The sequence below is a fragment of the Lasioglossum baleicum genome, chromosome 20 (genome assembly GCF_051020765.1).
Source record: "Lasioglossum baleicum chromosome 20, iyLasBale1, whole genome shotgun sequence".
NCBI lineage: Eukaryota > Metazoa > Arthropoda > Insecta > Hymenoptera > Halictidae > Lasioglossum > Lasioglossum baleicum.
In genome coordinates, this window is record NC_134948.1 from 6338046 (window position 1) to 6359703 (window position 21658).

Genomic DNA, 21658 nt, shown 5'->3' on the forward strand with positions numbered 1-21658 from the left:
TTACACATCAACTATATTTTATTAATTCTCTACTGAACTAAAATCTTATTTGATAAAATTTATTGTCAATATGAAACTATAATATTTACCCTCATGAAAATTACTCCAATTTCTAGTTAAACCTTTCTAAAATTTAATCATTTTACACATCGACTATATTTTATTAATTCTCTACTGAACTAAAATCTTATTTGATAATATTTATTGTCAATATGAAACTATAATATTTACCCTCATGAAAATTACTGCAATTTATAGTTAAACCTCTCTAAAATTTAATCATTATGCGCATCAACTATATTTTAATCATTCTTTTTAGTTATTAATTCTTTCTAAATATTTAACAAAATTGATTGTCAATACGAAACTGTAATATTTACCCACATTGAAATAATTTGTATAAACATAATTAAACTCTAAAATCTCAACGAGATCGTAAACAAAGATTAGTGAACATTCGGTAAATAAATGAAACAAGCTGTGGACACTTAAAATTTCCGAGAGTCTCGGAATAATGGCGGAGGAAATGATCAAAAGTTTCGCACTCAGCCAACAGCGAGTGGATATTACCCAGTTTGCCGGGGCGGACGTCTTAAATATTTGGATTTCCGGTCGATCGAGATTTTTGATACGACAGGCGTTCAAAAGGAACGAAGACTGAAAGTTTCTCGACGACTTACGGAAGTTTCCCGACGCAATTCCGTCCCGTCCCGTCGGCGTCGTCCCAACGGTAAGAAGAAGAAGAAGAAGAAGAAGGCGGTTTCTTCCGTTTCTCCTTCTTTTCGTCCCCGGTCTGCTTTGCTGTAGCGACTAGATTTAATTTAGGAGTTCATTTGCATCGCGCGAACGGTAACGTTCGTTGTCTTTCCGGACGACGGAGTTTCTATTGCTCGTGTTCGTTTCCTGGCCCCTTACTTTTCTTTTACCTTCGATGGAAATTCCTCGCTCATTCCAAACGAATTCTTTGTTTTAGACCGACGCCTCTTTCAATTACTCCTGCACCTCCTCGACCGCCGTTTTCTTAAAATACACGATTTCATTTCGATCATCACCTTCAGGTCAATCTTTTTTTCGCACTGCAACATATTTTTCACGAATTAGTAAATTCCCCGAGTCAATTAAAACAATATTTCTTCTTTCGACAATTTTAGTGATTGGTAAATAATTCATTAATATTCTTTAAATATGTGTGTGTGTGTCCACAACGTACACAGTGAATCCAAAAACATTTTATTGAAAACAATATAATATAACAATAAACCTAATCTCACTTTTGGATGAGTGTTAAATATGATTTAACGGTTGGAGGGGTGGAAAAACAACCCCCACAGTTGGGGTTCGGAAAATAAAATGTGTAAAATCGCAGAAATGAAAATTAAACTTCTATTTCAAGATTCCACTCTGAAATTAATTTATTGATTAGAATTAATTAAAATCTTAGCACAGACATTTTTCTACAATAAAAATTGATTTTCCATCAAAGAAATTGTTAGACCTAGATAGTCCTATAGTCATGGGCAATGTCAACATTGAATAGATGGGACACCTTAGTATAAGGTGTACACGTGAAAGGCGATCGTGCGATTTCCAACTTCGCTGACCTGATTGCAGGAGAAATATTTATGGTCGAAAGGGTTGCTCGAGATAGAAGGGGTAACGCTGGAGGCAATTAGTGTCTGGAGCATTGGTTAGCCTCGTGAAATTGACATTATTTAATCGATCGTTTACACACGAATGGTGTTTTTTTTTCAGCGTGGTACAGGGTGCAAAGAAATGTTTGCTTTTGGCTGCCATAGGCGTACACATCTTCGGGTCGATGAAGATCTGTAAAAAGAATTTCCGGCAGAATTGTCCCTGGCCTTAAATTTCACTCTAAGCATCGTGCATTTTAGTTCAAGTCCAGTAAAAATTTTTAATCGTATTGTATTCTACTCATCATGCAATAGAAAACAAATTTGACTTTGAGATTTAAGGTCAAGGACAAAATTTTTGCGGCAACCTTTCTCCACAGATCTTCATCGATCCTGAAGTGAATCGGAAACGAGCTTTGGCTATCTCGAAAATTCGTTGCGCTTGATCGTCACTCCGTAAAATCGTTTCCACGGAACAAAGCGATGGCGGCGAATTTCTCCGTGAGGGGAGAACGGCCGCGTTTTGTTTCCGATTCTGCCTCTCTTTCGTTTTCCCTATGTCTGTACAGTGTGTCGACGTGCGCGCGTGTTCAACGAGGTAAAAGGGAACTGATGCCGGGGCCCTGGAAAATGGAAAACAAGGAAAAGCGCGCGAAACAGCATCCGTGCATCACCTGCGCGCTCGGCTCAATGGATTTTAACCGCGCGAAGGAAGTAGTTCCCCCTGTCGGCATATATCATGCTCGTCCGTGTACTTTATCTAGCGGCATCCTCGCCAGCGTCTGATCCTTACAGTGGCAAAACTGTAGTTTTCTTGGTTTATCGCCGCGACCTTGGTCTTCCAACATTTTTTATTTCATTAGATTCGACTTCTCCGGGGAAAGTGAATCTAGAATTCACTCAGATTTGATTAGAGAAGTCCCGAAACTGTCGGAGTTATCTATAGTAACTTTGAATATATATTCTAGGGACATTGAAGAGTATTCGAGAATTTTTTCGGAATTTTTTCAAAACCGTGAAACAAAAAAAAATTACTTAAACGACTCCTGGTGTTAAAATACGTTCCCGTCAAATTTTGATTTATTTAAAAAGATCGAGGTTACGTAAGTTAATAAAATTTACCGGATAATATTCTAGGGACATTGAAGAGTATCTGAGAATTTTTTCGGAATTTTTTCAAAACCGTGAAACTTAATAAAAATTACTTAAACGACCCCTAGTGTTAAAGCACGTTCCCGTAAAATTTTGATTTATTTTAAAAAATAGAGGTTACGAAAGGTAATAAAATTTACCAGATTATATTCTAGGGACATTGAAGAGTATCTGAGAATTTTTTCGGAATTTTTTAAAAACCGTGAAACTTAATAAAAATTACTTAAACGACCCCTGGTGTTAAAATACGTTCCCGTCAATTTATGATTTATTTTTGAAAAATCAAGGCACCACAGGGTCATAAAAATTACTGCATAATATTCTAGGGACATTGAAGAGTATCTAAGAATTTTTCGAAATTTTTTCAAAACCGCGAAACTAAAAAAAAATTACTTAAACGACCCCTAGTGTTAAAATACGTTCCCGTCAAATTTTGATATATTTAAAAAGATCGAGGTTACGTAAGGTAATAAAATTTACTGGATAATATTCTAGGGACATTGAAGAGTATCTGAGAATTTTTTCGGAATTTTTTCAAAACCGTGAGACTTAAAAAGAATTACTTAAACGACCCCTGGTGTTAAAATACGTTCCCGTCAAATTATGGTTTATTTTTTAAAAATCAAGGCAACGCAGGGTCATAAAAATTACTGCATAATATTCTAGGGACATTGAAGAGTACCTAAGAATTTTTCGAAATTTTTTCAAAACCGCGAAACTAAAAAAAAAATGACTTAAACGACCCCTAGTGTTAAAGTACGTTCCCGTAAAATTTTGATTTATTGTAAAAAATAGAGGTTACGCAAGGTAATAAAATTTACCAGATTATATTCTAGGGACATTGAAGAGTACCTGAGAATTTTTTCGGAATTTTTTCAAAACCGTGAGACTTAAAAAGAATTACTTAAACGACCGCTGGTGTTAAAATACGTTCCCGTCAAATTATGGTTTATTTTTAAAAAATCAAGGCAACGCAGGGTCATAAAAATTACTGCATAATATTCGAGGGACAATGAAAAATATTTCAGAATTTTTTTGAAATCCTTTCAAAACCGTGAAACTAAAAAAAAAATTACTTAGTCGACCTCTAGTATTAAAATACGTTCCCGTGAAATTTTGATGAATTTATAAAAATTGAGTGAACAAAAATGTAAGGATTGGTTGAATGTGAACACGGCTTAAGGCAGTCTTCCATGATCAATGTTGAGTTAGCGTATCCATCGAGTGAATGGTTAATTATCATTTTAGGTCTGTAAACAGGCCTCGACGGATCTCGGCGAGACAAGAAACGAGGCGCGCTCGGCGTTTATCGAATTATGGACTATCGATTTACACAATTGCTCGGTGCGGTTTCGCTCCGCGGAATGAGAATGGAACGGGAGCAGCAGCGGTGGCGCGGCGCGGCGGCAGCAACGGGCGGAGAACGCAAGACAGGTGTCGCGCGACGAAGTTAAACGGATAAGGGACACACGAGACGCAAAGTAATGGAAGTGTCAGCGGCAAGTGCATTTGTCCTGTCGTTTGCAGAAAATCAATTTCGCAATGAGTGGCTTGTGTCTCTGTTACGAAACCGGTGGAAGAACAACGGGATAGGCGAACCACCCGTCATCCTATGGGGAAAACTGCGTTTCCTCAGACGGGATACGTCTTCCTCGTTTTTTTTATTTTCTCTTCTCGAAACAGTGCTCGAAATATGAAAGCGTTTCTTGTACTGCAAATTTTGAAAATCTAAAAATCCCGGTATACATTTACACTCTTTTAAAATGATTAATAAATATAAATTAATTTCATTATATAGCACAAATTTGATTGCCATAGATTTAGGTAGTATAATAAAGAATTCGAATCTGTGGGATTTTTAACTTGTACTGATAATATTATATATTTTATACTACAGTATACGTCGCAATAGCACAATCACCAAGATTATAAAATTTTGTCATCATATGTAAATTAATTTCTGCGGCAACATTGAATATTTTCTGAACTTATTGAATTCCACAAATAACAGGAAAATTAAGAAATGGCAACATACATTTACACCTGTAAAATTGTTAAAAAATATAAATCAATGATTAGCATAGATTTGATTAGTCTATCATTATATCAATGAAAATATATTTTACTACAGTATAAGTCACAATAGCAAAATAACCAACATTCCAAAATGTCGCCACCATATAAATTCATTTCTGCAGCAATGTTGCTCGATTCGATGTCGAACATTTTTCTGAACTTATTGAATTCCACAAATAACAGAATCATTAACAAAAACTTTAAAAAGGCGACATACATTTACGCTCTTGTAAAATTGTTAAAAAATATAAAATAATGATTAGCATAGATTTTTGAATAGTCTATCATTAAATCAATGATAATATATTTTACTACGGTATACAATCGCCGACATTCTAAAATGTCGCCACCATATAAAAATTAATATCTGCAACAACATCGAATATTTCTCAGAACTCTGTATATTCCACGGATCGTAAATATAAAAAAAAATTTCATTCCTAACAGATTTTCGCCGTCGTGTCAATTGGACAAGGGAAGAATTGGGTTGGGAAAATGAGAGACGGATGGGGGTTAATTTTCGAGTGCAATCTTTCGTGGCCAGGTTGTACGATGACAAAGATTCAGACGCCATTGAGCGGATAGGAGTAATGGCGGCGGCGAGGGGTCGGAAAATCTGTAACTGTAGAGGACAAGATGAGGGGATGAGGGTAGTTCTCCTTGTGGCCGCGACTTTCCTGAAAAATGATGGGATTCAATATCGCGGCGTGCTCGGAAGCGCGCGGGCAGTTAGCTGGTGGTGGGAGGAGCCTAGCTTCGCCCTCTATTTTCTTTATTATCGTCCTGGTGGCACGTGTGCGGCTGGATAGAAGGTATCGCGACCGTTCCTGAGAAAGGAAACGCGTATCTACCGCGTTCCTCGGTCCTCCAGGACCGTTCCATTGGACACGATTTCAAGGCTGACTGGTCGTGTAAAGTGAAAAAGTTTCCCTGTGCTGTAGTTGTACGTACTACATGTCCTAGAGTCCTAGAGGCTCTGTCCATCTTCAATTGCAATACTGTCGGATGTATCAATTAGATATATGTACCATGGATACAACAAATTACTATTCTCGATGAATATTGTAATTTTTGTGTAATAATTGTACTATTCTCATTTAACATTGTAATTTTTTGTGGAAAAAATAAAGAATATTAGTTACAACATATGTGTTCTTTCTTACCCCAGCTTGTACATGACTACTCGATAGAGAAAATTAGGTAGGTGTCTCCTCCTTCGCTATCATGTTCTTCTAACACAAAAATCAATTTTCGAAATTTTTGAAAATTTTCGCCAATTTTCGACCATCTGACTTGTCATTGAGTTGCACTACTGAATTTCGAATACCTCCTTCGATATGATGTTCTCCTAATACTTTTTCAATTTTTCGAGATTTCTGAAAATTTTCACCAATTTTCGATCGTCTGACTTGTCGTTGAGTTGCACTACTGAATTTCGTGCCACCTCCTTCGACATCATGTTCTCCTAATACAAAACTCGATTGTAGAGGTTTTTGAAAATTTTTGAAATAATTGAACTTTGTATTAGGCGAACATGATGTCGAAGGAGGTATTCGAAATTAAGTGGTGCAAGTCAACGTCAAACCAAACGGCTGATAATTTTTCGAAAATCTCGAAAATTGAAATTTGTATTAGGAGAACATGATATCGAAGGAGGTATCCGAAATTCAGTAGTACAAGTCAACGACAAGTCAGACGCTCAAAAAATTTCGAAATTAAGTGGTGCAAATCAACGTCAAGGCAGACGGTCGAAAATTTTTCGAAAATCTCGAAACTTGAGATTTGTATTAGGAGAACATGATATCGGAGGAGGTATTCGAAATTAAGTGGTGCAAGTCAACGTCAAGCCAGACGGTCGAAAATTTTACGAAAATCTCGAAAATTGAGATTTGTATTAGGAGAACATGATATCGAAGGAGGTATCCGAAATTCAGTAGTACAAGTCAACGACAAGTCAGACGCTCAAAAAATTTCGAAATTAAGTGGTGCAAATCAACGTCAAGGCAGACGGTCGAAAAGTTTTCGAAAATCTCGAAAATTGAGATTTGTATTAGGAGAACATGAAATCGAAGGAGGTATTCGAAATTAAGTGGTGCAAGTCAACGTCAAGCCAGACGGTCGAAAATTTTACGAAAATCTCGAAAAATTGAGATTTGTATTAGGAGAACATGATATCGACGGAGGTATCCGAAATTCAGTAGTACAAGTCAACGATAAGTCAGACGCTCGAAAAATTTCGAAATTAAGTGGTGCAAGTCAACGTCAAGCCAGAAGGTCGAAAATTTTTCGAAAATCTCGAAAATTGAGATTTGTATTAGGAGAACATAATAACGAAGGAGGTATTCGAAATTCAATAGTGCAACTCAACGACAAGCCAGACGCTCGAAAAATTTCGAAATTAAGTGGTGCAAGTCAACGTCAAGCCAGACGGTCGAAAATTTTACGAAAATCTCGAAAATTGAGATTTGTATTAGGAGAACATGAAATCGAAGGAGGTATTCGAAATTAAGTGGTGCAAGTCAACGTCAAGCCAGACGGTCGAAAATTTTACGAAAATCTCGAAAAATTGAGATTTGTATTAGGAGAACATGATATCGACGGAGGTATCCGAAATTCAGTAGTACAAGTCAACGATAAGTCAGACGCTCGAAAAATTTCGAAATTAAGTGGTGCAAGTCAACGTCAAGCCAGAAGGTCGAAAATTTTTCGAAAATCTCGAAAATTGAGATTTGTATTAGGAGAACATGATATCGAAGGAGGTATCCGAAATTCAGTAGTGCAAGTCAACGATAAGTCAGACGCTCGAAATATTTCGAAATTAAGTGGTGCAAATCAACGTCAAGCCAGAAGGTCGAAAATTTTTGGAAAATCTCGAAAATTGAGATTTGTATTAGGAGAACATGATATCGACGGAGGTATCCGAAATTCAGTAGTACAAGTCAACGATAATAAGTCAGACGCTCGAAATATTTCGAAATTAAGTGGTGCAAATCAACGTCAAGCCAGACGGTCGAAAATTTTTCGAAAATCTCGAAAATTAAGATTTGTATTAGGAGAACATGAAATCGAAGGAGGTATTCGAAATTCAATAGTGCAACTCAACGACAAGCCAGACGCTCGAAAAATTTCGAAATTAAGTGGTGCAAGTCAACGTCAAGCCAGTCGGTCGAAAATTTTTCGAAAATCTCGAAAATTGAGATTTGTATTAGGAGAACATGATATCGAAGGAGGTATTCGAAATTCAATAGTGCAAGTCAACGATAAGTCAGACGCTCGAAATATTTCGAAATTCAGTAGTGCAACTCAACGACAAGTCAGACGGTCGAAAATTGGCGAAAACTTTCAAAAATCTCGAGAATTGAAAACGTATTAGGAGAACATGAAGTGCAAGGAGGTGGCACAAAATTCAGTAGTATAAATTGACGAAAAGGCAGGCGGTCGAAAAATTTTCGAAAATACGTACTACAATTAAAATCAGGAGTACACCTCAACGACAAGTGGGACGCTTGGGTATAATTGGTGGTTCGATAAATAAGTACGCAGATTTGTATTTTTAATATCATTGTGTTTATTTATCCATTGCAAAATCATACATAAAATGACCATCATCTAACACTAATTTGTCCACAATGTCCATCTTGCATGTTTTCAGGAAATGATAGCAGGTTGTTCATTTAAGGATATATTGCACACAAAGGCTTGCATTCGTAGAATCTCGTTCCAGCTTTTTCCACGCGACGTTTTTCCATCGTATGTTTGGAGACCACTATTGTGCAGTGTTGCGAAAGCTCTTTTGAATGGGACCAAATCAGCTAAAAAAGCAATAGCAAACACTGTTATTCAATGGTAAACAACAAGGGTAACCACTTCGGGAGAGGGAGCTCGAGTTTGAGTTTCTGAAAGCAGAAACCTGTAAATGCTAAATATTACGACACCTTTTAACAATCTGTCGCTTTAAACGCGTCTCACACAATCACGCAATTGCTCGTACGTGTTTAAAACATTATGTAGAAACAGTTCTATCATTATTCAAACTGAATTACCTCGTCCTATATAATTAAAACATTTATTGGCTGTAATGTATGCGAATGTTCCACATACAATATTTAAAATAAAATTACACAGAATTTACTTTAAAAAATTATTTTACTATTTCTGAATATCAGAACTAGTGCACATATTAATAATATAATGAAACATGTAAGAAATGGATGCAAATATTGGGAACGTAATAAAAAATGTTGCTGTTATATTTTGTTGAAAGGCAAAAATTTTTAAATTGTTCTAAGTAGATGAATCTACAAACTTTTGCTTTAAAAATTACTTTTGTGTCACTCATCGAAATTAGTGTAAATATTGACAACATAATAAAGAATGTTACTCTATTATATACATATTTTGTTAAGAGGAAAACTTTTTTAAATTGTTCTAAGTAGCTGAATGTACAAATGTTTGTTTTAAATTATACTCTTATGTCACTCATCGAAATTTCAGTAAATATTGACAACATAATAAAAAATGTTACTCTATTACATTTTGTTGAAAGGAAAATTTTTTAAAATTGTTCTAAGTAGCTGAATCTGCAAATTTTTGTTTTAAATTATACTCTTATGTCACTCATCGAAATTTCAGTAAATATTGACAACATAATAAAAAATGTTACTCTATTACATTTTGTTGAAAGGAAAATTTTTTGAATTGTTCTAAGTAGCTGAATCTGCAAATTTTTGTTTTAAATTATACTCTTATGTCACTCATCGAAATTAGTGTAAATATTGACAACATACTAAAAAATGTTACTATTACATTTTGTTGAAAGGAAAATTTTTTGAATTGTTCTAATTGAATCTACACATTTTTCTTTTATAAATTACTTTTATGTCGGTCATTGAAATTAGTGTAAATATTGACAACATAATAAAGAATGTTAATATTATATTTTGTTAAAAGGAAAATTTTTTTAAATTGTTCTAAGTAGCTGAATCTGCAAATTTTTGTTTTAAATTATACTCTTATGTCACTCATCGAAATTAGTGTAAATATTGACAACATACTAAAAAACGTTACTATTACATTTTGTTGAAAGGAAAATTTTTTTAAATTGTTCTAAGTAGCTGAATCTGCAAATTTTTGTTTTAAATTATACTCTTATGTCACTCATCGAAATTAGTGTAAATATTGACAACATACTAAAAAATGTTACTATTACATTTTGTTGAAAGGAAAATTTTTTGAATTGTTCTAATTGAATCTATACATTTTTCTTTTATAAATTACATTTATGTCGGTCATTGAAATTAGTGTAAATATTGACAACATAATAAAGAATGTTAATATTATATTTTGTTAAAAGGAAACATTTTGAGAATTGTTCTAAGCAGATGAATGTACAAATTTTTGTTTTCGGTGATTTATTCTGCAGATTTCGCTCGACCAAAGCGTCGTGAAATTCGTCCGCGAAAGATGAAGGACAAAAGGGAAACAGTTGCACTGCACCGGCCGAAAATAATCCTTATCACGGTGTGTTTCTTCTGCATAAATTACGATCCACGTTCATTCTGCGGATTACAGAAGTTGCAACTTGTCCAGAGCGCGCTGGCTGCCATGCCGCTGCGCTCTTGGCAGTTGTATATTTACAGTTGTATTAAACGTACCGCCACTTGCGATATTGTTGCGTAAATTGGTTCCCAAGTTCGGAACTTCAGCACGTACCGCGGGGGTTTAATTACGACGTACAATAATAATTAACGAGTGCATTTGATTAAAATCGAACTTTGCATCGCCCGCTCTGAAACAGTCCCGTTCAAATTAAGGCACGTCGCGAGAGTCCCTCGGTTCTGCAACTACAAGACGATTACCAACCATAATCGACTACTTTCGATGCAATTAATCTTCCGTATACTCTGCTGGTCGAACGATTATACCCTGCGGCGGTTCAGTAATAAATTCAAAACGCAAAAGAGAACAAGTGCGATTTTTGGGAATTTTTTCCGAAAAAATTAATGGATCTTTTTCAAAAACCAGTGTCTTAGATGAAAGTATGTATATTGGACTACATGTAGTAATTTTTTCGTTGCCGAATCTTGAAAAATATCCGAGTAAAAGTGTACGACACTCACGTTGACTGACCAGTTCGGATAACAGAGGTTTCACTAAATCGTGGATTATAGGTATAATAGTGGACCGAATTGAACCGTGTTTGGAATCAATGGAATCGGAAAACCTTCCCGGACGTGTTCCGAAATACTTCATTAAAATCCTAGCAGTGTAACAGTAACGTAGCAATCGAATTCGGGTCCCGGGACCATTTTCGCGAGGAGGGTACGATCTGGTATCTTTGATCGTTGGTGCTGGCGTGTTCGTGAGGTATCCATAAAATATCAGCCGGAAATTCGCTCGAAGGTTCTCTGGATATCTCTCGGATCGGTAAGTAGCGAAATCGGATATATCGCATCGAAAGCAGCTTTTCTTTTCGACGAATTGTTCGCCGACGAATGTTCTGTGTTTGTCAGGAAAAATTTTCAGTTTATGCATTAATCGAGCTCTGTAGTATAGGATCTACGCATTTACCAGAGTAAAAGTCATGCAAATAAATTCGGAACGCTGCAAAATATAATTCAAATTGAAAACTTTAACACTAAATCTTCCGACAATCAAAAGTAACTAATGTGTATGGTATTGTAAAAATAACAAGATTAAATTTATTTATATTTTGTGCGAATTTTACTTTAATATATACTGGAGTAAAAAAGTGTATTCAATCAATTCCCATGGTACCTTTAGAATCAAATAATTGTCAAATAAAAAATCGAAAATGAGTCATTCGACTTCTCGTAGCAGGTTTAGTGTTAAACGGCAATACAGTAGGACCTCGATTAACCGGATCCCGATTATAAACAAATATGCGTTTAAATAAGACTATATTATGAAGGGAAATCAATTTTAAAAAATAAAATCTTTATTTTGGAATATAATGTACATTTTAATTATTTCCTCGGGAATCGATTCTCCATCGGGACATAATTTATCCGGACTGTTTATATTCCAAAATAAACTTTTCATATTCTACAATTTATTTCCCTTCATAATACAGTAGGACCTCGATTAACCGGATTCCGATTATAAACAAATATGCGTTTAAATAAGACTATATTATGAAGGGAAATTAATTTTAAAAAATAAAAATTTTATTTTGGAATATAATGTACATTTTAATTATTTCCTCGGGCATCGATTCTCCATCGGGACATAATTTATCCGGACTGTTTATATTCCAAAATAAACTTTTTATCTTCTAAAATTTATTTCCCTTCATAATACAGTAGGACCTCGATTAACCGGATCCCGATTATAAACAAATATGCGTTTAAATAAGACTATATTATGAAGGGAAATCAATTTTAAAAAATAAAATCTTTATTTTGGAATATAATGTACATTTCAATTAATTCCTCGGGCATCGATTCTCCATTGGGACATAATTTATCCGGACTGTTTATATTCCAAAATAAACTTTTTATATTCTACAATTTATTTCCCTTCATAATACAGTAGGACCTCGATTAACCGGATCCCGATTATAAACAAATATGCGTTTAAATAAGACTATATTATGAAGGGAAATCAATTTTAAAAAATAAAATCTTTATTTTGGAATATAATGTACATTTTAATTATTTCCTCGGGCATCGATTCTCCATCGGGCCTTAATTTATCCGGACTGTTTATATTCCAAAATAAACTTTTTATATTCTACAATTTATTTCCCTTCATAATACAGTAGGACCTCGATTAACCGGATCCCGATTATAAACAAATATGCGTTTAAATAAGACTACATTATGAAGGGAAATCAATTTTTAAAAATAAAATCTTTATTTTGGAATATAATGTACATATCAATTAATTCCTTCTTCGTCTTAATTTATCCGGACTGTTTGTCTCCCGCGCGATCAAGCTGGTTAATCGAGGTCCTACTGTATCTCGAAAATGAAAGTATGTGACATGTGCGGTGTTCTTCCAAACAACCACAGATTTAATAACGCCGGTTCACGCGATTTTTGGACGCAGAAGACGTTGAGCCGAGCGGGCTTGGGGGATCCATTCGCTTCGGTATCGGCCGATCATTAACCTCCTCGTAGGACCATTAGCCAGCACGTCCAGATAAAGTAATTAGCCCCGACCTTTTCGGCGGGCCCGAGCTCCTCGGGACCACGGACGGATTCTTTCGGACGGCAATTTCAGCAATTAGCTTCGCGCTAACATTGCTACCGTATCGATTCGTTTCCCGGCTGCCATTCGGACGCGAACGACTGTTATTGGCGATACAGCTCGTCCCCATTTGCATCCGGTGGGAAATAAAATAAAACCGCCGAAGCCGCTGGTTTTGTATCGTGGCTCTTACGCTTTTTTTCGAACGGCCTCTCGGAATCGGGCTCCGCCGCTCCTCGTTTTTCCTCCTGCTTCCCGACCGACAAGTTGTTTCGGCAGATACCGGCGCGATCTTGCGCGATGTTGACTCCTCGATCAACGAGAATACTGGTTTCTGCCGCAGAGGATCGCAACGGAAGGAACGTAATCCGATGGGTCATTGAAGATTGCGGATAAGCCGAGATTATTGACGTAATTCGGGACAGGATGTTCAGGGTATACTACGTTATAATACGCTCCTGTCAAATTCTTATTTATTTTAAATGATCGAGGTAAGGCAAGATGATATAAATTACTGGATAATATTCGAGGGACATTGAAGAGTATTCGAGAATTTTTTCGGAATTTTTTCGAAACCATGAAACCCAAAAAAGTTACTTAAGCGACCTTTAGTGTTATAGTACATTCCTTACAAATTTTGATTTATTTTAAATAATTGAGGTAGGGGACAAGGTGATAAAAATTACTGGATAATATTCGAGGGACATTGGAGAGTATCTGAGAATTTTTTCGAAATTTTTTCGAAACCGAGAAATCGCAAAAAAGTTACTTAAACGACCCTTAGTATTAAAGTACTTTCCCGTCAAATTTTGATTTATTCTAAATAATCGAAGTAAGACAAGGTGATATAAAATTACTGGATAATATTCTAGGTACATTGAAGAGTATTCGAGAATTTTTTCGGAATTTTGTCGAAACCATGAAACCCAAAATAGTTACTTAAACGACCCTTATTGTTAGTATTAAAGTACGTTCCTGTCAAATTTCGATTTATTTTAAATAATCGAGGTAAGAGGGGCAAGGTGATAAAAATTACTGGATAATATTCTAGGGACATTGAAGTGTATCTGAGAATTTTTCGGAATTTTTTCGAAACAATAAAATCCGAAAAAATTACTTAAACAACCCCTAGTATCCACAATAATGTTTAAAAATTCCGAAACAGTGCTGAACCTCTACACTAGCGACGCTCTATAAATAATACTAAATAATCAAAAATGAGATCCTTTCGAAATTTACTGTACCGTGAACGCTCGAAGTGTATACACGCAACAAACGAAAAGTTCAGGTTCCCTTAAGGGCGGGGAAACGCATCCGGCGAGCGTATTTATCTTAAATCAGGATTTCCATTTAAATGGATGTCGAAAGTTCTGATGGGATCCGGGGCGGGATTGGATTTCGGAAATCGGCGGGCCGTCGTTTGAAAAAACACACCGGTTGAAATTTGCCGGGATGTATGGAAGGGAATTTCGATCGGGTCTGGGTAGTACGTGCCAGGGAGAGGAGAATGTTGCCAATGGTCTCTCCCTCTCAAGGAGCGCGCTCTTTCCCTCTCCCTCTGTAGCGGCTCGAGGCGACCCGTGGGAGCCACGCGCCTGCCGTGCGCCATCTTCCCCTTCCACCGTTGCCTGTCCGCTTCTTTCCCCATAGAGCCCCCCCGTACACAGCCCATGAACGGACCTTCCTTCCGTTCGCGCCTCTTCTCACGACCTCCTCGGACCTCGCCGGTCCGATTCAGCGAGGGGAATAAGCGCCGATAGTGATGGCACCGAGACGCAAACGAACAATTCACTTCTCCAGCCAGCGCAGAAGCTTATTTAACACTCTATACACCAAATATCAATTGTAGAAACCACACCATGCCGATTTACCGAAAGGAGCAAGCGTTTGTAGTGATGGCTCCGAACTGCAATAGAACAAATAAACAGTTTAGGTGACAAAAACAATTCTAAATAAATGTTTAACCTTTGCCTCTCCTAGTTAGTGAGAGGATTGAGAGTTGCTATTGATGGCACCGAGACGCAAACGAACAATTCACTTCTCCAGCCAGCGCAGAAGCTTATTTAACACTCTATACACCAAATATCAATTGTAGAAACCACACCATGCCGATTTACCGAAAGGAGCGAGCGTTTGTAGTGATGGCTCCGAACTGCAATAGAACAAATAAACAGTTTAGGTGACAAAAACAATTCTAAATAAATGTTTAACCTTTGCCTCTCCTAGTCAGTGAGAGGATTGAGAGTTGCTAGTGATGGCACCGAGTGTCCATCGAACATACAGTTTTTCCAGGTGATATAAGCACGCTGGTTCGATGCAGGGAGCTAAAAGAGCGTTTTGTAGTGATGGCGCCGTGTGGAAATGGAACAAAAAACGTTGGTAGTGATGGCGCCGATCCGGAATAGAACAAATAGGCATTCTAGGTAACAAAAATTGAAAGAACCACCCGACAAAACCGAGTTTAAAAAAATCCCGATTCAAAATGAAGAATCTCTACAAGTGGAAAATCCTTCACTGTAGCTTTATTAGGACGAAAAACGGAGCGAAGTCGTTGATCTCTGACCGCAGACAACAAATCGTGTCGCTAATGAGTGACCGTCAAGCTAGTCGACTCGTTAATCCCATCGCAGCTTATCAGTTAGCCGTGTCATTAGACGCTTCGTTATGTTTGCACGCCTCGCTCGAACACGATACGCCTGCATAAAGGAGAGCCGCAGAGGCTTGTAACGCTGTTCGCGAGCCCACAGTACTCTAATTGTAAGTGATAATTTCCAGCAAACAGCTGCCGGCTGCGGCGACTGACGTCCAAAGGGTGTTCGCATTCCCAAAAGCAAGGAGACGATACACCAGTTACAAGACGGTTCGCTCCGGTCGAGACAGTGACGCTTGCGGGCGAACACTATGCCGAGCTCCTCTGTGACGTCGTTATGCCAGCCTCAAATGGCCTGATGAAAGAACAACACCTATTTCGTAACATGTTCACCCGGTGGCAAACACTGCGATCGAATTTTTTAATTAATATCGGGGTTTATTTATTAATTTATTTATTCAGACAAATTTTTATGACCAGAGACTTTGTTCTTCATTTCGCTATGAAACCCCTACCGTCTCGTTTGTTACATTTTTTCCGAGTAAAACGAGACCAGGCACGATGCCATTCGAATTTGTTTGTTTAATCCAGAATGTTATTGTTTATAATCCGAACCAACACACCTGGATTCTAAATTGAGACTTTGAAAAGAGACCTTGTGTTTTTCATTTCGCTATGAAACCCCTACCGTCTCGTTTGTTACATTTTTTCCGAGTAAAACGAGACCAGGCACGATACCATTCGAATTTGTTTGTTTAATCCAGGATGTTATTGTTTATAATCCGAACCAACACACCTGGATTCTAGACTGATTTTGATTGATTCAGAAGCGATCCATTTGCAGCAATATATTGACTATGCAAATCTGTAACAGCGTAGTCTTATATTATAATTACTGGAGTTCTATTGACTAGTTCGGATAACAGAGGTTCCGCTGAATCGTGGATTAATCGTGCAAAAATCATGCAAAGTGTATCGTGTTTGGTATCATTTTAACCAGAAAAGAGTCAGGAATATTCTGGTGAAAGTCGTCGTAAATAAATCATTCGAAATAAACAAATCACGTCACAGAATCATCATGGTGTCACTGATACACAGGTGTCGATATCTCGTCTCCCCGATATTATTTTCTACATTCTAGCACCAACTCATGTCTTAGCTATTTAAAAATCACTGGACAATCACGAATTAAACATTTTCTCTGAAATCATATAAATTTTGCTTACTATCCCAGTAAAGCCACTTCGGTCGCGGGTCGAACCAGCACAATTTCCCATGGCCGTGACTCAGAAATGGCCGGATGGGATGCCCAACGACCCCATACCTCAGACGACAGGGTCCAGATCCCCCGTTTTTGGATTTCATTTGCGGGCTCGTAATTTTTCCCGATTTCATAATGCCGATATTGGCTGGTCCCGGTCGGCCCAGCCGTGGTTCCTCAGCCGTCTAAAGGCTCGTCCACACTGTTCCGAATACCTGGAACCAAAACAAGCGTGAAACAATCTGGATAAATAGAATGGGATTCGTTAAAATAAAATTCCATTGGTCGGTAACAAGATTCAAGGGGGAACTATACCCTCGGATTGTAACTAGAAAATAACTAGAATCTTACTAGATTTTTGGTCGAAACATGGGTTTGCGCGCCTGGATTTTTTGTCGTTATTTGAGTATATTTTGAGCTGGGTGAGGACTCATTCTGTAGAGGAAGGTTAAATACAGGGCGCTCTTCTCATGATTTAACTAGATTATGTTTATATCTAATAATATGAGTGCCCAAAGTAGAGAAAAAGTCGAGAAAAATAACCGCAGATTTCAATGTATTTTTCTGTCTCAAAGAGACTTTTTTGACTGATATGACGAGATGAGCGCCCTGTAATGAACCCTCCTCTATCAAATGAACCTTTGTGCAGCTCAAAATATGCTCGTATAAGGTCAAAAAATCCAGGCGCGTGATTTCATTCACATTAGCATAGATTTCCCCATGAAGACAGTGGTCCTCTCTGATGCAGAGCCAGTCTAGAGCCAATTTTAGTTCAGTTCGCTTAGACGAGATGGCGCCTAGTCAGGAGGACTGTCAACCAATGCTGCGATATTGTGCAACATTTCACTGCTGCACTGCTATCAACGTGGAATCATAGCAAAACTGACACAGATGAGTTAGATATTCTCATCGGTGGCACTAATATTAGTGCGAGCTGCCCTGTGTAACGGCATTCGCGACGAGCTGAATAGAATATGGAAATAGCAAGCAACTCCATCTCGTGTTCATTAGGCAGTTGCGTGTTTAACAATGTTACCAAACTTTTTTTTTGTACAGAGGTTTATAACATTGATAAATAGTTCCTTTCTAGTTACAATCCGAGGGTATAGTTCCCCCTTAATTAACTTGCCGGCTGGTTTCTGGTGGACTTCGACAAATCGTCCGGGAGTGTCGCGATGAGAACTGGACTTTAAAGGCGCGAGGATCGAGATGGCAGGAAAGAAAGGCGAGAGAAAAGTGTTGGAGGATCGACGAGGTCGTTTGATCCCTTTGTGGAGGCGTTCCCTTTTTCCGCTCGCGTTTCATAAAGACGGATAAATGGATGTCCCCGGGAATCCTTCAGTTTTCGCGCCCGAATCTATCTCGCGGCATGGTCCACTTTCGACCCCCCGGCCTCGCAGCCAATAAACAGACGGGATATCACAGATTCCTGCACGGGAATCCTGCAGGAACGGCCCCTTGATGGACGCAGTACAGCGGAATATTAAATGCGAGGATGTCTGATCTTCGAAGAGACCGAGTTTAGGAGACGAGATTCCTCACACCGACGACGTGATTCCGCCGCTGCTGGCTGCAACGAGTGTCTCAATTGTGGGGGTTTTAGAGCCTTGGGATCTATAAAATTTTGAGGATCGCGGTGGTTGAAGACTTGAGCTGGGTGAGCACGCATTTTTAAATGTAAGGTTTGTATCGTTTAGAGCTGGAGGATTAGCAACCTTGAATTTTAGAGTCTATCTATTCCGAGGTTTATGGGCTGGGAACTTTGAATATATGATACATCTTCGAGTCCTGAAGATTTAGAATCTTTGCGTATTTAAATGCTGAAAATACAGAATTTTTGAATCCTAAAGATATAGAACTTTTGAATCTTTGAATCCTGAAGATGTAGGGTCTTCGAATCCTGAAGATGTAGGACCTTTGAGCCTTCGAATCCAGAAGATGCAGGACCTTTAAATCTTTGAATCCTGAAGTTCTAGAACTTTCGAATCTTTGAATTCTTGAATCCTAAAGATACAGGGTCTTCGAATCCTGAAGATGGAGAACCTTTGGGCCTTCGAATCCTGAAGATGGAGAACCTTTGGGCATTCGAATTCTGAAGATCTGGAACCTTTAAATCTTTGAATTCTGAAGATCTAGAACCTTCGAATCTTTGATTCCTGAATCCTAAAGATCTAGAACCTTCGAATCTTTGAATTCTTGAATCCTAAAAATCTAGAACCTTCGAATCTTTGAATTCTTGAATCCTGAAGATCTAGAACCTTCGAATCTTTGAATTCTTGTATCCTGAATGTCTAGAAACTTCGAATCTTTGAATTCCTGTATCCTGAAGATCTAGAAGCTTTGAGCCGTCGAATCCTGAAGATCTAGAACCTTCCAATCTTTGAATTCTTGAATCCTAAAGATCTAGAACCTTCGAATCTTTGAATTCCTGAATCCTAAAGATCTAGAACCTTCGAATCTTTGAATTCTTGAATCCTGAATGTCTAGAAACTTCGAATTTTTGAATTCTTGGATCGTGAAGATCTAGAACCTTCGAATCTTTGAATTCCTGTATCCTGAAGATCTAGCAGCTTTGAGCCGTCGAATCCGGAAGATCTAGAACCTTCCAATCTTTCAATTCTTGAATCCTGGAGATCTAGAACCTTCGAATCTTTGAATTCCTGAATCCTAAAGATCTAGAACCTTTGAATCTCTGAATCTTCGTATCCTGAAGCCCTAGAACCTTTGAATCTTCGGACCTCCGGATCTTTGAATGATTCCTGTTCACTATTCCCCATTTTACGAAATCGATAAATTTGTGATCCAAGTGGCTCGCTTCCCCAAGATTTTTACCTCTTCCGAAACCACTCTCAAAGTGCCCATCTGTTCGACAATGAACCGTGCGTTTCGAGTAAAGTCTCCGAACAAACGGAAACAGATAATCATAGCCGGGAAGGTTGATGGCGGGATGAGGAGAGGGGAGGAGAGGACGAGATAGAACCTCCTATAGAAGAAATAGGCGATGGTGATTCGAAGCCACGTGGGTGGTCAATGGGCGATTCGCAGCGGTCCACCGTACGAGATCTTTATGGTTTACGGTCCTGTCTACCTACAGGGTGGTCCACCTAACTTCACCACCTCGGACGTCTCCTTTATTATTGATAATTAGGTTGTGGATTTTCGCGCAGCACGAAAATCGCCCACCTCGATTGCCACACAAACGGGCGTGTCAAATATAAATTCCCCCAAAAAATGTATTTCTATATTTCAAGGTCATCGGCATTTTTCAGAAACGAGGATACAGTACTGGACAAAATAAAGTACGCACAATGTCGCATAATGTCGATAATGCAAACAGACGTCGACAACGTAAATTTCTATTGAAATATTGATTAAAAGCTACGACGTTCGTTTTTTTGTTGTATTGAAATATGACTCAAAAAGGACTTCTGGTTTTTCCCGAATTTTCCAATTTTCCGTGATACTTTTCCAATTTTTCTTATCCTATAATCTAGTTCGGACTAATACGAACATTTTAAAAAAACGTAGTAAGATTAGTTATATGTATAGAAAGATACATAGATTATACCGGGTATTTCACCTAACTTGACCACCTTGACTATCTTTGTTGTTTTTAAAGATACGTCAAATGTCTGTAGGACAAAGTTGAATGGCAAAATGGGACTCGCACGATACCATAAAAATTTTTGTTTTTATGTAATTTTTTTTTTTAGTGATATGAAGGTCACCTTCATTTTTTTTAATGGAATGAGGTATTTTTTCATACATCAATCGATGCAGCTGCACATCCGTTATAAAAAAGTGCTAACCTATGTATGTCGAAAAGTTAGTAGTTCAGGAGATATTTCAATTTAAATAACTCTAAAACACCGTACTAAGACATTAGCGTTTACTTACCAGTGCATCGATTGATGTATTAAAAAATACCTCATGCCATTTTAAAGAATGAAGGTAACCTTTATATCTCCAAAAAAAATTACATAAAAACAAAAATTTTTTTGGTATCGTGCGAGCCCGATTTTACCATACAACTTTGTCCTTCAGACATTTGACGTATCTTTAAAAACAACAAAGATATTCAAGGTGGTCAAGTTAGGTGAGATACCCGAAAAATCTTCACTATTGTATTCACCGGTGAATGTCTAACTGGTGAAAGTATTTTTCTTTTGTGGTAATTTGCCTTTTTTACTTACGTTTAATTTTCCATGCAACCGTATATTAGTAAGGATTACGGATTGCGAGATACACGCGACCCTTTTCTTCGTTATCTGTCTTCAGCCACGTCCTTCCCCCAGCATTCCCTGATGGAATCTTCTAAAGGAACGCTTGGACTTTGGCTCAACGGTGTCGTTTCGTCTATGTCCACGCCGTACACTCGGTAAATTAATCCTAGTGCGACTTCCGCTGGTTTTGGGGTCCACTGTTCTCCTCGGGTCATTTGAGATTCCTCGTTAAGTTGTTGGGCTCGTCGGATACACTGTACCGACGTATCGACATTTTTCAGTCAGGGTTTTATTTTATATACAATATTTAATCGACACTATTTTGGCTATCTCATAAGCTGAGGATCTTAGAATCTTCGGAATTGTGGGACAGTTTAATCGTTGACTCTGTTTGTACTCTGGGGCTTTTGTACTTTGATGCTTTAGTATTTTGGGGCTTTGAGGTTTAGGGGTGTTGGGACTATTGTGTTTTGAGGTTTTTGGGGGTTTTGGAAATTTAGGACTTTGGAACATT

At 37.8% G+C, this 21658-nt stretch overlaps 1 protein-coding gene and 1 long non-coding RNA gene across 4 annotated transcripts in view; both read left to right on the forward strand.

Moving 5' to 3' along the window:
• The window catches only part of Stet (stem cell tumor), a 578556-nt gene that overhangs the window by 193092 nt on the left and 363806 nt on the right, over positions 1-21658 (forward strand). The gene's annotated exons all lie outside the window — the stretch shown is intronic.
• The window catches only part of LOC143218661 (uncharacterized), a 36034-nt gene continuing 14551 nt past the window's right edge, over positions 176-21658 (forward strand). Inside the window, exon 1 of the long non-coding RNA XR_013011136.1 lies at positions 176-21619. This is a non-coding gene — a long non-coding RNA (uncharacterized LOC143218661). The remainder of the gene's footprint in view (positions 21620-21658) is intronic.